Source organism: Zingiber officinale, chromosome 3B, assembly GCF_018446385.1.
Source record: "Zingiber officinale cultivar Zhangliang chromosome 3B, Zo_v1.1, whole genome shotgun sequence".
Lineage (NCBI taxonomy): Eukaryota > Viridiplantae > Streptophyta > Magnoliopsida > Zingiberales > Zingiberaceae > Zingiber > Zingiber officinale.
The window spans coordinates 120200499-120215036 of record NC_055991.1 but is presented as its reverse complement, the minus strand read 5'-3'; the positions used below and the strand labels follow the sequence as shown (position 1 = coordinate 120215036).

At 38.3% G+C, this 14538-nt stretch overlaps 1 long non-coding RNA gene, 1 other non-coding gene and 1 pseudogene across 3 annotated transcripts; 2 read left to right on the top strand and 1 right to left on the bottom strand.

The window, feature by feature from the left end:
• Positions 1–2846: 2846 nt before the first annotated feature.
• TRNAD-GUC lies at positions 2847–2918 on the top strand. The gene has a single exon. It is a non-coding gene; the product is annotated as a tRNA-Asp (tRNA).
• Positions 2919–2995: 77 nt separating this feature from the next.
• On the bottom strand, positions 2996–9596 carry LOC122055170 (annotated as a pseudogene).
• Positions 9597–10120: 524 nt separating this feature from the next.
• On the top strand, positions 10121–11206 carry LOC121968561. 2 transcript variants are annotated; one of them, XR_006108217.1, is made up of 4 exons: positions 10121–10485; positions 10637–10724; positions 10799–10862; positions 11034–11206. It is a non-coding gene; the product is annotated as an uncharacterized LOC121968561 (long non-coding RNA). The 2 variants fall into 2 exon arrangements; XR_006108216.1 differs by having other exon boundaries at positions 10637–10715; positions 11034–11195.
• Positions 11207–14538: the final 3332 nt, after the last annotated feature.

The following is a 14538-nucleotide window of genomic DNA, read 5'->3' as shown; positions in this document are numbered from 1 at the left end:
TTAAATTTAATTTGATATATTTAAATTCAGTTAATATGTAATAGCTCTCTCGTGATAGATTGATTTCTCCAACATAATAATAATAATAATAATAATATATTAATTTCCTTTTTCTTTATAAAAAAACTCTCTGTATTAGAGGTCAGTTTTTGAGAGGTTTGTGAAAAAAAAAAAACAGGGAATAAGAAAGCTCGAACCATGTGATCTGATCTATTTATTTTAAAAGCAGTAGCAAAATTTTAAAACTATTTTTTCTCTTACACTATTAATATATGAATTTATATAATAAAGTATATACAAAATTCACTGCCAAAATTACGGGAGGGGACAAAATTAAACAAAATCCCAAGAAAAAAGTAGTATTCTGCCTAATATAAACCCGCCCTAGTTTTTTTTTTATAGAAATATTTTTTTAAAAAAAATTACCTTTCAAAAATGATTTGTCTTCATCTGTGATAGTTTTCCAAAATTCCGAAACGTAAATAATAATGTGCCAATTATAAACTCATCATACCTTTTTTTAGATATAAATTCCAAAAAAAACTATCTTTTAATAAAATCACAATTTCTCATGTTCTACTTCCTATAAATTCATCTGTGCCATTGTGTTTCCCTTCAACTGTGTCAATTCAATTTGCTTCAAATTAAACCATGGCTTTGTTCAATCTTTTGGCTTTCTTTCTCTTCCTTTTCTTTCAAGGTATATTATTTAATTTCTTAAACCATTAATTTGTTTTCGAGGAATTAATTATTTCCCCGCTGAAAATCATTTTTTTAATTAATTATTTTTCAGGTTGTTCGGCGATGACGTTCACGTTCACCAATAACTGCGCGTACACGGTGTGGCCCGCGGCGGCGCCGAGCTCCAGCGCCGGCGCGATCCCGACGAAGGGGTTCGTGCTGGAGGCTGGCGAGTCGCGGCGTCTGGAGGCGCCGTTCGGCTGGTCGGGCAGCCTGTGGGGTCGCACGCTCTGCGGCGTCGACTCCGGCGGCCGCTTCGCTTGCGCGACAGGGGACTGCGGAGGGTCGGCCGGCGCCGTGGAGTGCTCCGGCGGCGGAGCCTGGCACCCTCCGACCACGCCCCTGGAGTTCACCCCCAGAGACGCCGGAGGCGGCGCCGTCACGTTCTGCCACACCGCCGCCTCAGGGTATGGCAATACTTTCATTTAATTTCAGCTAAATTCGAAGAAATCATTTAGTTTTAAATCTCTTGAACAGTGAAAAATATAGCACCACCGAGCGACTCATCTTGTGGATTTACACTGGGCGCGATCACGGCTTGGCTTCGCCGAGAATGGCGCGGGACAACTTGATGGCCGGCGTTTCCCTTTTACTCATTGGCGTAGCGACGATGCTCGTTTAATCTGCACGAAGGATGATACTGCAATTATCTTGTTTTTGAGTGTAGATCTTATAAGTGAGATTTCTACCTTTTTTTTGAAAGTTGTTTTTGAAAGGATTTACTAATTAAGTGATTCATTTAATTATATATGTTATTTATATATATTGACCATATAAATTATAATTAATATTTAAATTGTCTTATTAATGAAAAAAGAAAAGATTGATGAGAATAAACTTTTATTAAAATTCGAGGATTAATCTCAATATCATATACTCTTATATATTCTATAGATCACAACCTAAATTCAAATAATATTATAATTAAAAGATCTTAATTCTAATCTTATAAAGAAGGAAAATATATTTTCATCCGAAAATAAAAATAATTAACTTAACGATCTTAATCAAGACAAATCTTCTCTAAAAAAATACTAGAAATATAAAAATTATCTTAAATAAAAAAATAAAAATTACAAAAATAGTAAAAATATGAAATTTGGGGTTGAAAATTTGACGGTGATAGTTTTACCCGTAACAAATGTAAGTGACGACAGCCAGCCTAATTCCGAGTAGTAAGTTAAAAGGTATATCCAGACAGCCTAATTCCGAGTACTAAGTTAAAAGGTATATCCGTTTGAAATTTAAATGCTCATATAGGACTCCAATATGGGTTATACCTGCATCAATATTAGTTGATAAATAATTATTGTTTAAAATTAAATTGTCATGTAATTAGATTTGGAAGATCGCATGTTGGTCGAAGCATTTAGAGGGTATAATCTAGAATATATTACAACTGTTTTAGCATTTAGAAATTTATATAGATCATTCTAACTTATTTTAATATGTAATTTATTTGCCATCAAGTTTACTATTAAATAAGGGATTATCTATGTTCATTGTGTAAAACATATTAAACAATATTAAATTTAGCCTATCATGTCTTTTTATTAATTTAGTTAAAAAAATAACTGTGACCTATTTCTACACTATTTAAAAGAAATTATACATTATAATTAGCTCAATGCACCATTAAATTGAGGGGGAGGGGGGGCTTAGGCATCTAAATTATCAAATAATAATAGTAATAAAATATATATTGCAACTGTTTTTGCACTAATTAATAAATTTATATAGATCATTCTAAATTCGCAGTTTAATAATATAAAAAAATTAGTTATATACTTGATAAAACCTCGATGACTTATTTTAATATGTAATTTATATGTGATGAAGTTTAGTATTTAATTAGGGATTATCTATGTTCATTGGGTAAAACATATTTAACAATATTAAATTTAACCTATCATGTATTTTTATCCTTGTAATTTAGTTAAAAACAAACTTTGACCTATTCTACATTATTTGAAATAATAAAATAATATCTCTGGTTAATTTAAAATTTTAAAACAAGAAAAAAGGATAATATTTAAATTATGATCTCGGATATTGTATTTATTTAAAACTATTACATATAAAACCTTAAAAGCTTTGACAACAATGTCGTTGTAGTATAGTGGTGAGTATTCCCGCCTGTCACGCGGGTGACCCGGGTTCGATCCCCGGCAACGGCGTTCAAGTAAATTTTTATTTTTCGTTTCTTTTTGGAAATAGCCCACTTCGCCTTGTCTCCAGCATGCTGCGTTTGGGCCGACACTGTTTGCCACATCCCGCTCCTGCCTAGCCCTCGACGCTCACGGATTCTCCCTCCAGAGGCGGATTCTAGGTTTCCCCTCTTTGGCATCCTGGCGGAGCTCACGCCAGGACTCAGGATCATCATACGGGCCCTCCCGGATGTTCCCCATCTCCGTCCTGAGCCCAGAGACGGCAACCCAGAGAGGTGCGAGCGAAAAAAGGGTGCGGCTGGGGAGGAGTTATCGGTGGTCATGTGGCATCTATGCAGCTGGTGGCTCAGGGAGGAGCTAGGGTTCTGCTTCTGGAGAAGTATGTCATGCCTGTGGGTTGCTTTGGGTCATACACTACAATTTGATGCTAACTTTGTTAAATTGATGAGCAACTTTGTTAAATTGAGAAAGAAAGAAATTATACAGAAAAATTAGCTCAATGCACCATAAACAAAGTTCTTTACTGATACATCATATATGGAACTCAGCACCAACAACAAGAGACAAAGAGTGATGCTCGGAACATTTGCCGATTGACCGCTCGGTGAAGTTGTCGGAGGAGCAACAACTGATGATGCCTGGGAGAGATTGGTCACCGGTGGCAGTGGTGGATCTTGAATGTCAGCAACTTGGAGAGGAGGGGCGGGGGCTTCGGCCGGGGGCAATGCCTCTGGAGGAGCCAAGTCCAGGAGAGAGCCAGGCTCTATCGGCAAGATTGAGTAGTCCAGCTTGGCATTCGGGTCTGAGCATGGACTCCCTGCAAATGATTTGAAATAGATGTTGAACTAAATTGAAAGTGAATATTCCCTTGGCGCAATAATAAGTTGATTTAGGAGATGCAAATAGATGATGTGCACTGAACAAGTACTTACTGAAATATGCTGCTGCAGTTGCTGGAAACTCAGTGACCATACCATCTACTTCAACACTGGCAACAAACGTAGCGAGCTCAACCATGGGGTCCGAGAAGTAGTCGAACGCTATTGCCATGAACTCATTCCTGAGAACAGAGACATGAACAGACATGTTTGCGGTGTGCATCTGCTTGACGATGTCAGTGAAGCCATTAATAAAGGAACCTGAGACAGTACCAATGGATGATCTGGGAAGGTCAACCACATCTGCAGATTGTTTGATCTCATCGATAGTTGGCTTCGGGGCGTCGCTTATGGTCTCCTTGATAGTAAGAACTCGAACGTAGCTAGGATTTTTCTTGAATACAGAGAGGACTTGAATGTCATCAGACTGGATGAAGATTTACTTACTTGGTTGTTGGTCATAACTAGCATTTGAGAGAGCGGTGGAGATTGCATCTACTATTCCAAGGCCTCTCTTTGAAGCAAGATAAGCAGCATTCTGCATGAGAATATTTGATTGGTTAGTTGAAGGTAGGACTCGAAATATAGATAACAATGACCCCTCATTGGCAAGGTCGTTTGGCCACAGGCAACCCTAACATCGGCCCTCATCCACGAGTTGCCTGACTTGGGCCTCCTTGGAGATGCTAAATCACCAGCCCTTTGTTCGCCGACAGCCCCAGTGCCAGTCTCTCATTCACTAGATGCCTTGACATCAGCCCTCTTAGCAAGCAAACGACAATGTAAACAAACAAACAAGGAGGGAACACCAATCTCAGATTCATGGAAGGAATAGAAGGATGGAACAATAGTTTGTCAAACAAAGAACATAAATCAATGTTCCTTATAAAGTTTTCCTCAAAAATAGTTTTCACTCTCACTTTATTTTCTGTAAAACAAACATACACTAACAAAATTAGAAGTTCCACTTGTACCTCTATGTTGATCAAAATTCCTGGAACAGTGCTGTTTTTTGCGAAATTAAGGAAGTCCTCCAGTATCAAAATTTTGCCAGCATTTTTTGCTGCAGGATTCCTTGCCATGCCAGATTGAGATATGGGGCTTGTTAATTCAGCTGAAGGAAAATAATAGAAAAAAAAGAGAGATCAGGAATGCCTTAATATCATAATTTCTAATATTTCCACAAATTATCCTTAGATTATTCTGTGCTCTTGAGATACATGTGTATGATTTAAATACTGGAAGATAATAAATGGAAAAGTAACACGAGAGCAATATAATAAGATCCTAAGAGCTTTTGGTGGGATAAAAATCCCACAAGATTAAGAGGAGTTTAACTTTGTTGCTCAGCCCCAAATGGGAAATCCCCAAAAAGAGTTGTCGCCAATAGAAATTGATTTTGTTGTTTCCGTAAAAAATATAGCAACATCTATAAGACTCTGGAATGCCTCCGACATATACAAAATTATGCACGAATTGATAAGGAACTTCCAATATAAAAAACACTATTAATATTTGTTTGAAATTTCACAAGTAACTAAGCTAAACTGCAAATATCATTTTGAAAGAACTGAATTTAAGCTGAAAAAAAGGAGAAAAAAGTATCCTTCTTTGATTAGAGCATCAACAGAAAAAAGCACCAGTAACAGAAGTAGCTAAAAATGCTCAAATTAAGAATATTTAGGGCATCTTTTAATTGAGGAACAAACAATTAGTCACTTCTCATCTTTGGTACACAATTAATTGCTACTTGTAAGATAGGTGCAAATAATAACACAGCAGCGACCTTATCATCTTCATGTACTTAACACTACTCGTGCCAAAATATGTTTCCTTGAGCAAAAACACAGGAGGAAGGAAACATGTTTGGGGGAAGATTCTCCTTGGCCATCTTCCCTCCATTTCTACCCAAAGAAAACAAAGAGAGGAAGGAAGAAGCTAGGGAAATCCTTCCCCAGCTTCTTCAAATTTGGCTTCTACCTAAATCAGCCAGTAAAATTCATAGAAAACCCAAACATAGACCTATCCTTTCCTTGAGAATCTATCTCATTTCTTTCCCTAGCCATTTTGCCCCTTGTAGGGAACATTGAATCTCATCAGAAAATAAAGAGAATAAAGTAAGTTGCTTACGCTTCAAGCTTTGGATATCACTCCATGTTAGATCAAATGAGAAGATTCCATTATTGCTTTGTATCTCAGGAACTGTTGTTGCTTGCGACATAAATGTCTGTACTGCTGTTGTGTGTCCCATAAGATCTGGAGATTCCAAACAAAAGGCTACTCCATCTTTTGACATCTGAACTGAACAGTCAATTATATCAGCTCCATCTGCTACTGCTTGTTGATATGCAAGATCAGTTGATCCAGCAAAGACTCCACTCGCACCATTGTGTGTTATAATCAATGGTCTCCCTGCATCAACATCATGGTGAAGAAAAAAATTTATAAGCATTAACCAAAAAGACTATAAAAAGCTAAAAAGAGTCCGCTGACACAATAATTATTTACCTTTATTAGGGACAACATTCTTTCTGCTGTGTGCCAGGCAAGCTGCATCAAACAAAAAGAGAAAAAACATGACGTTATGTACACCCATAAAACAAGTTTTAGTGTTTTCTGTTATCCAACTAGTAAATTTGTTTATTTTAACATATAATCAAATATTTACATAAAATATGTTAGAGGAAAGTAAGTTACTACTTGCTTTAATGAAATGGTAATCTTTTTACCTTTTTGAAGAAAAGAATTAACGTAAATGGTTTTTCAATCTTAAAACATACAAACTAGAAATCTGGTAGAGAATGGAGGTCATTTCACATGCTAACATGTTAAGAAGAAACTCCATATGGTGGTTAGTAAAGTATTCTTACCTATGGCTTCTGATGCTGTCGAAGGGAAATCTGTAATCACACCGTCTACTGAGAAGTTGGAGTTGTCAATGAATTGTAGATACTCCGTTGTTGGATCAAAACTATAGTTGTAACTTGCAGGCATATCATTTGCAAAGTTGAATGCATAAACTTCAAGGCCTAGGGCATGAGCATCAGTCACCAAAGAGGTGTGGGTCTCTAGATATTGATCTTCATTGACTGGCCATATGTAGCTTTTTGGAACAAGAATTCCAGAAGCAAATGACTTGATGGTAGCAAGATCAGTTAGAAGGGCCTTATATGTTTTGTTTGAGGAAGGTTCCACATCATCCACTTCCAAGAACTTAAAAATGACCTTTGTCTTGGCCCTTCCAAGTTTTCCTTTCAGATTTCTTAAGAAATCTATTTCTGGAGAAGAGATAAAATCTATAACTACTTGTCCTGAAACTGATGTAATGTAGTCCACAGCATCCAGATTGTGAGCCTTGAAAAAGTAGTTGCACTACAGCAAATTGAAAGACATCATAGAGTCAACGAGTATAAATCTTAGATAGCCATGGCATTTATCCATTTCATGGAAACAAATGACATTTTAGTGACAGTTCTGTAGTATGCAAATTAATTTATAAAACTTCCTCGACTATCCTTTGGAGTTCAAATATTTCACAAGAAAAGATAAATGAACAACTAGGAAGGCTATTTATTAATATATGTATCAATTTGAATATATGTTAATACATTATATAAAGATAAAATTCTCCTAAAAACTTTATAAAGATGATACAATGAGAATTTTGATGCTCTTACATGAAGATTTATCCAAAATTGAGAAGGGTGGAGTCCTGTAACATCTTCCACCATGGATATCGGCAAACTAGCATCAAATATGCTTGGTCGAGAATATATATTTTGAATCACTTCCCAGGGGAAAAAAATGAAAAAGAGAAAATTTAGATGACTTATTATCTTAAGAAGATAAGAACAATTAGTCATTATGTGAACTATTTAGAATACTGCATATATTAAAAACAAAATCAATACTGTTATATATTCATCCTATTTATTAGATTTATATAGTATCTCCTTTATCAACAAGAATAGGAGTAAAATCTTTCCTTCCATATCCGAGAAAGCATTTAAGAATAGTAGTGCTAACAAAATCAGTGTGTTATTATGTAAACAAAGTATGTCAAGCCTTGGACTTTCTCGTCACACACACACATATGGTCAATGTCCTCATAAAATTAAACTTATCCCACTATGATCATCAGGATTGCTCCTATTTCATGTGTCCTAGAGGTTTCGGGTCTACCATCCTACTATATCGTCGATGCATTCCTAATAAGACCACAGGTTTGTACTTAATAGTGAAGGACAATAGACATTGACATGACGGTAAACTATGAAAACTTGTTGTTTTGACCATATTCATGAACCATGTCACTTATGCCTCCAAAAAAGGAATCCTCACAAGATAAGGACACACATTCAAGGAAAAAAAAGAAATAAGGTATGATGCTTTTGAAGAGTAAAATTAAATTCACTATAAGATTATGACACACAACATGCAGTCTACTAAGGGACATTTCTACCAACTAATATTTAATATAAAAGGACAACAAACATTGACATGACGGTAAACTATGAAAACTTGTTGTTTTGACCATATTCATGAACCATGTCACTTATGCCTCGAAAAAAGGAATCCTCACAAGATAAGGACACTCATTCAAGGAAAAAAAAAGAAATAATGTATGATACTTTTGAAGAGTAAAATTAAATTCACTATAAGATTATGAGACACAACATGCAGTTTACTAAGGGACATTTCTACCAACTAATATTTAATATAAGAGGACAACCTAGTGCATGAAGCTCTATCAATATGAGTCTCGTGTACGTAACTTTATCTTGTATTGCAAGAGATTATTTTTGCAATTCGAACTTGTGACCTGCTGGCAACTTTACTATTATGTCAAAGCTCCCCTTCACCAACTAATATTTAATATAACAAACACTTATTCTACTTTTAGCATATGCCCATTGAGAAATCTCTACATGTCCACTATAAGATCATGGCACACAAACAGGCTACTAAGGGACATTTCTACCACTAATATTTAATATAACAAGCACTTATTTCACTTTAGTTTAAGAAACATATTTAACTATCACTTCCTTAAAAATTAAATTGCATGTGGAAATTTCTCAGTGAAAATATTTCCAGAACTAAAAGTCACTTAGTCTAGGTTCCCATTGCCACTTAAAGATAACATAAAAGTTCTTCACAACAGGTATAAGCATTGATATACTCACATGAGACATTGTTATATAATTGTTCTGAAGTGAAATCAACTGCAAACCATCCTTGAACTTGTTGTCCATTGATAGTATAAGTTTTCTGGCCTTTTGGGAAGACAGATGAAATAGTTGTGGAATTATCAAGCCTATAATCTGTATGACAGATTCCAGCTCCATCTTTTGTTAATTGAAGATTACAATATAAAACGACATTTTTCAGACTATTTGCCTGTGCAAACTGGTAAGCATATTGGCTGGAATCTGGGAAAACTCCAGAGAAGCCACCACGCGCTATAACCAAAGGAGCAGCACCTGCAAAAGGATATGAAGGCCAATTGCTACAGTGATTGATATAACATCAACTTGCATATAGAATTAGCAACTTCTTGCTACATTAGTTGGATCATAGGTTTAACATACACAACTGTTTTCCAATAACCTTATAGACAAATATCTGAAATAACACAAGGTTCTACTGGTAAACTGCAGCATCAAGCACAACACCAGAGACAAGTTGTATTATTATCAATTAGTACTGTTGAAATCCAACCTGTCTCAAAATAAAAGAAATGTACCTCTAACTCTGAATCATGATGGATTGAGGGGGTGCTATGAATGAATAAAGGATCTATACCCATAATTCTACGCCAAAAATTTACAGGTAAGAAGAAAAAAATCCCTTGCGATCAATATTTACCAATATGCCTTTGTAACCCCTCAAATTACATTAACTCTCTCCTATCTAGAGATGGGCATGCCCTACAATCGACATTATTGACTATTGCTTTATTATCTATGATTTTGGGCTAGCATAATATAGTGTAGTAGGAAAACTTAATCAATTCTTGATACAACAAATTGCGAAAATACCTGGTATTTAAAAAAACATAAGGTCTCCGTCAAAAAGGGTTGTTTTTCTTTTGAGTATGTACAATCAACAAAAATCAATCCCTTTTGTAAAATATCGGAAATAGACGAATATTAATAAGGGAATTTTCTGGAATTTTTGGAAATTTTTCAGAAATTTTTCGGAGCTCGTACGGATGAGTTAACGGGGATAAAAACAAGGTCCGGGAAAAGCCTGTTTAGACTACCCAATTAAGCGAGAAAATGCTTATATTCTTAATTCTTTTTCTATTTTCTTTTCTTTAGTTTTTATTTCTTCTTTTTCCTTGTTGAAATCTCACGCCGAGTCCTCCTCGCGTGCCCTAGCCTTCCAACTCGCACCGAGCCACCATTTCTGCCCAAAACCGCTCGGAGGCGGTTTCTTCTCCTCTTCCCCTCTCTTCTTCTCCTCTACCGATCGTCGCTGTGCCCTAGCCGACTTCACTCTCCTCCGCGCCGATCTTCCATCGCCAGCCACTCGAGTAGTGCCGCCCACCCCGACCGCCGTGCCCTAAGTCCTTTTTGGATCTGCGCGCCAACGCCGATCACCGACCGTAGGAACTCCAGTCGCCTGTGCCCTAGCCGGTGCCACCACAGTCCTCTTCCTCAGCCTTAGCGTCACTTCTCGCGACGCCGTCCAAGGTTCTGCTACCCTATCTCCTCCTTTCTTCTGGTACAGCATCGCATACTTTCCTTCCCCTCGCGTCGTCTCGGTTGCAACGGCCGACACTGGTCGGAAAGCCGCCGATCACCTCACTGTGGTCACACCTCTTGTGCTTTGCCTTCTCCACAGGGAAGACAGATTCAAGGACAGAGAGTTCGGTGCCTTGGTTGTTGGCCACAGGTTTTTGGTTCCAATCTACTGTCGAAGGGTAAGACAGGTAGGAATATGATTTCCAATTTTTGTGCTTAGTGAGTTAATTGGTTATTGTGGTGTTTTCTTGGTTTCCAACAGCAATTAACCTTTGCTGGCAGCAACAAAACCTTGTGTGGATCAACAATCAAGGCTGTGAATAGAGGTAAGGTGTATAAATTTGTTATGGTATTAGGTTCATATTTGGAAGAGTTCAAGTTGATTTAGGTTTAGACCTAAATCAAATTGTATAGTGGAAAGAATTAGGGTTTGGTAAATAAGGAATTTCTTTAGCTATGTGATATATATGTAGCTAAATTAAATGTGGCTATTACAGGACTTTGATTCGAGACGGTATCTCGACGGGTATCTCGATTAGCGTATTGGACTATTTCGATTGGAGACGGGTACTTTGACTTATGTCTTTTGATATGCATAATAATGTGTTTAACATATAGCAATAATTGTGTGATCCATTTATTTCGGTTGGTCACTACATGATCTGTTACATGTTTGCTTGTTTACTTATTATGCATTGCATGTTATTATTTACCTGATCATACATGCTGTAGGTAGTGACCCAACCATATGATACATTATGTTCAGGACCTAGGGTTTATTTGATACCCTATCTGTTTGTGTACCTTCCATCTAATATATTGACTTGTTGTACACCTTTTATTTATGTATGGATCTTGCTATGCTATTCATGATATTGCCATGTTTAGTGTCATGCATCATCTTGCATGATTGCATGCTGTGCGATTGTCTGCTCCATTATTGAGTGCGCATCGCCAGTTACATGTATCTGTACACACCACCACTCATGGGTTAGTGGTATATTAGACAGGTGTGTGATTCTTGCTCCGTTGGTGCAGTGACTCGGTAGTGGCCAGACGCCCGCCTGTTTAGCTCCGTTGGTTTAGTGTAGCGGTGTGGTAGTAGTTGGAATTGTTTGGCTCCATTGGTCCGCCGGGTAGTGTGACTCGTGGTAGCAGAGAGTCCTCCCGCTATCGTGTCGGAGATGAGCATCAAGGCCCCCATTTATTATTCCGGTAGGAGTATGTGTACTCAACAAAGATCCCGTCCACTCGGCCACCATCGTAGGCGGTGATGTCGAGTGCACTTGTCATCTACCCACTCGGACTCACCATCGTGTGTGAGATCGCTGACTGGCGTCAGCATCACATGCATGATGCATTTATTGTTGTGTTCTTTGCATTTACTTGCGCATTTATACGAATACATTTGATCGACATGCATACGGATTACGACACCTTCGACGACCTCTTACCTTTTACCTCGATCCCGGTTAGTATGCTTTTCTCCTGCTTTTGTTTCAGATTGCTATCCTTCTCGTATTCGTGAGACCGTATCATGATTAGTGTTGTCTGTTATTTACTTTATTTTGCATATCATGTGTGTGGACTCACCCCGCCCATCGTTGTTATATTTTCGTGTCGAGGTCGTCCGAGCGCCCATCGCTAGTCCCCATTGCACGTAGTGCTAGTCTTCTGCTGATCACGAGTAGTTGTTTTAGTTTCTCTTTTGACTATGTTTAGACTTGGTTTGTTTGATACTTGGATATTGTATGGATTCTTATCGTTGATGGATTTTGGTATGATTTGGATATGTTTTACTCCATGCCTGCCTCGACGGCAGAAGAGGTGAGTTTGTCGTATTTGAGCTTTACGAGTATAGTTGAGTAGGGTTATTTTTTTCCGAGTCATCGTATTATTTTTCTATTTGTTTACTGTTAAACTGCGTGGTTGTGTCAGTCAGAGGCTGAAATTGATATTATCTGCGTGGTGATTGTTTTATTTTTGTTATTATTTCAGCCGCATGTGGCTGAGGTATATAGTGATTGTAGAAAGTTTCAGATTTATCCGCCGTATAGAGGAGGTGCTGTCGAAATTTCTTCGGACAGGAATTCCTCTGGGGCGTGACAATTTAGTGGTATCAGAGCATAGGTTTTACGATCTTTGTTTTCGTATTTTGGATATTTGGGATAACCTGATACCAATTTATATGGTATCAAAGCGCCAAAGTTTGGCGATACTTGTTTGATTTTCGTGTGTTGGATTTTTGAGATTTATCTGATACCAATTTATTGGTATCAGAGCAGGGTGTGATACCTGCTTTTGGTATTCTGGATATTTTAATACTAGCCCAAGTTTGCGAGATAAACTGGGTAGTTATTTTGAGTTGCACGGATTTTTCCATTACGTTTATGTTTTGGACTTCCGTTTAGGATTTATATGGATTTCCGGTGATTTTCTCGTACGGAATTCTGAGGACAATTTGGGGACTGGACAACGACGGAACATCTCCAGACAGCAAATAGGTATGACGTTTAATTTTATAATTTTGGTACCCATATTAAGACTTGGGTAAGATTGATATCCTTATTGGTCATAAAGAGATATGTAGTTATATTGGAATTAGCTTTATTGTTAGTAAGATATGGTGGGATGCTTTATAGAAATACGAATGACCTCAATTAGACTATCTCAGTTACAATGACATATCATATGCATATTGGGTTAATACTTTGTAGTTATAAAGATTTTCAGTAGTTAGACATTTGAATTTGGTGGGGTTCTTGTAGAGATTGCTGGATGATAGCTAAGTAGAAACAAGGGATAGCTTTAACAGTAGGGATGAAAGTGTTTAGATAATGGTGTGTATGTTTTCAGGTGACTTAATAGCTCGAACATGTTTACAAAGATTTGAATTCATTTCATGGAGTGTATGTTTGTATTACTGGTTATAGTTCATATTACTTGTAAGGTTCCTTGAGATATGGGTCATTTTGATACCCTACATGTGTCAGATGCATGGGATGCCAATTGACTACTAGGTCTAGCTCTTGGTGCTTATAGAAAAGGCTAGGCTCATCTTGCTTTGTTTCTAGTTTTGTTATCTTGTAGGATATGTTGGAACCCCAAGGTTGTTTTGGTGTGATCAACAAGTTAAGTTAGATCCTGCGTTGTTTCTAACCTTGTGTCTAAGTGTGTAGGAGCATAGGAGCATAGGTACTCGAGCGGAAGACGCAGCTAGCGAGAAGGACGACACGCTATGCGTCCGAGGGACGAGGTGCTGCGGAAGAGTACACCGGCGGACGAGAAGGAAGTGCGCGCGGTGGTTCCGAGGTACGAAAGCCGGAGCGGAAGATTGCTCGGGGAGCAAGAGACGCAGCTAGCGCGAAGGTCGGCACGGGGTGCGACCGAGGGACGAAGTCTACGGATGCAATTCCGAGGGACGAGAAGCCGGAGGGAAGCATGCTCGAGAAGACCGGAAGATGGGTTCGGGTGAGCCCTATTCCGGATGGCAGAGATCACCCAAGTAAGCGGATCCGGAGCGAAAGACCCGGACCGAGGCAGGACTGAAACGGAGCAGAGGTCCCGGACGCAAAAGTCAACCAGAGTTGACTTTTGCTCCGGGGCGCCCGGAACTGTCCGGGGCGCCCGGAGCAGCCCGGGGCGCCCGGAATAGCCCGGGGAGCCCGGAACCTGAAGTTTGACTAGAACGCGTCTTTCGCGTTCTGGACGTTGGGGGATACAGTTTTATCCCCCCCAGGGCGCCCGGAACCCTTCCAGGCCCCCCAACCAAGGCTATAAATATAGCCTTGGTCCAGAAGCTTTTCAACAATTACGATCATTCTATTTCCAAACACTTGTATGCTTTAGGTGTAGTTAAGCTTCTGTTTTCTGTGCATAAACGCTGTAAGAGGCTTCTCCGCCTGAAGGAGTTTTTGAGCTTAATCTTCCTTGGATTAACAACCACATCGGTTGTAACCAAGTAAACATCTGGTGCCTCGTCTTTTCTTTTATGCTTCTATT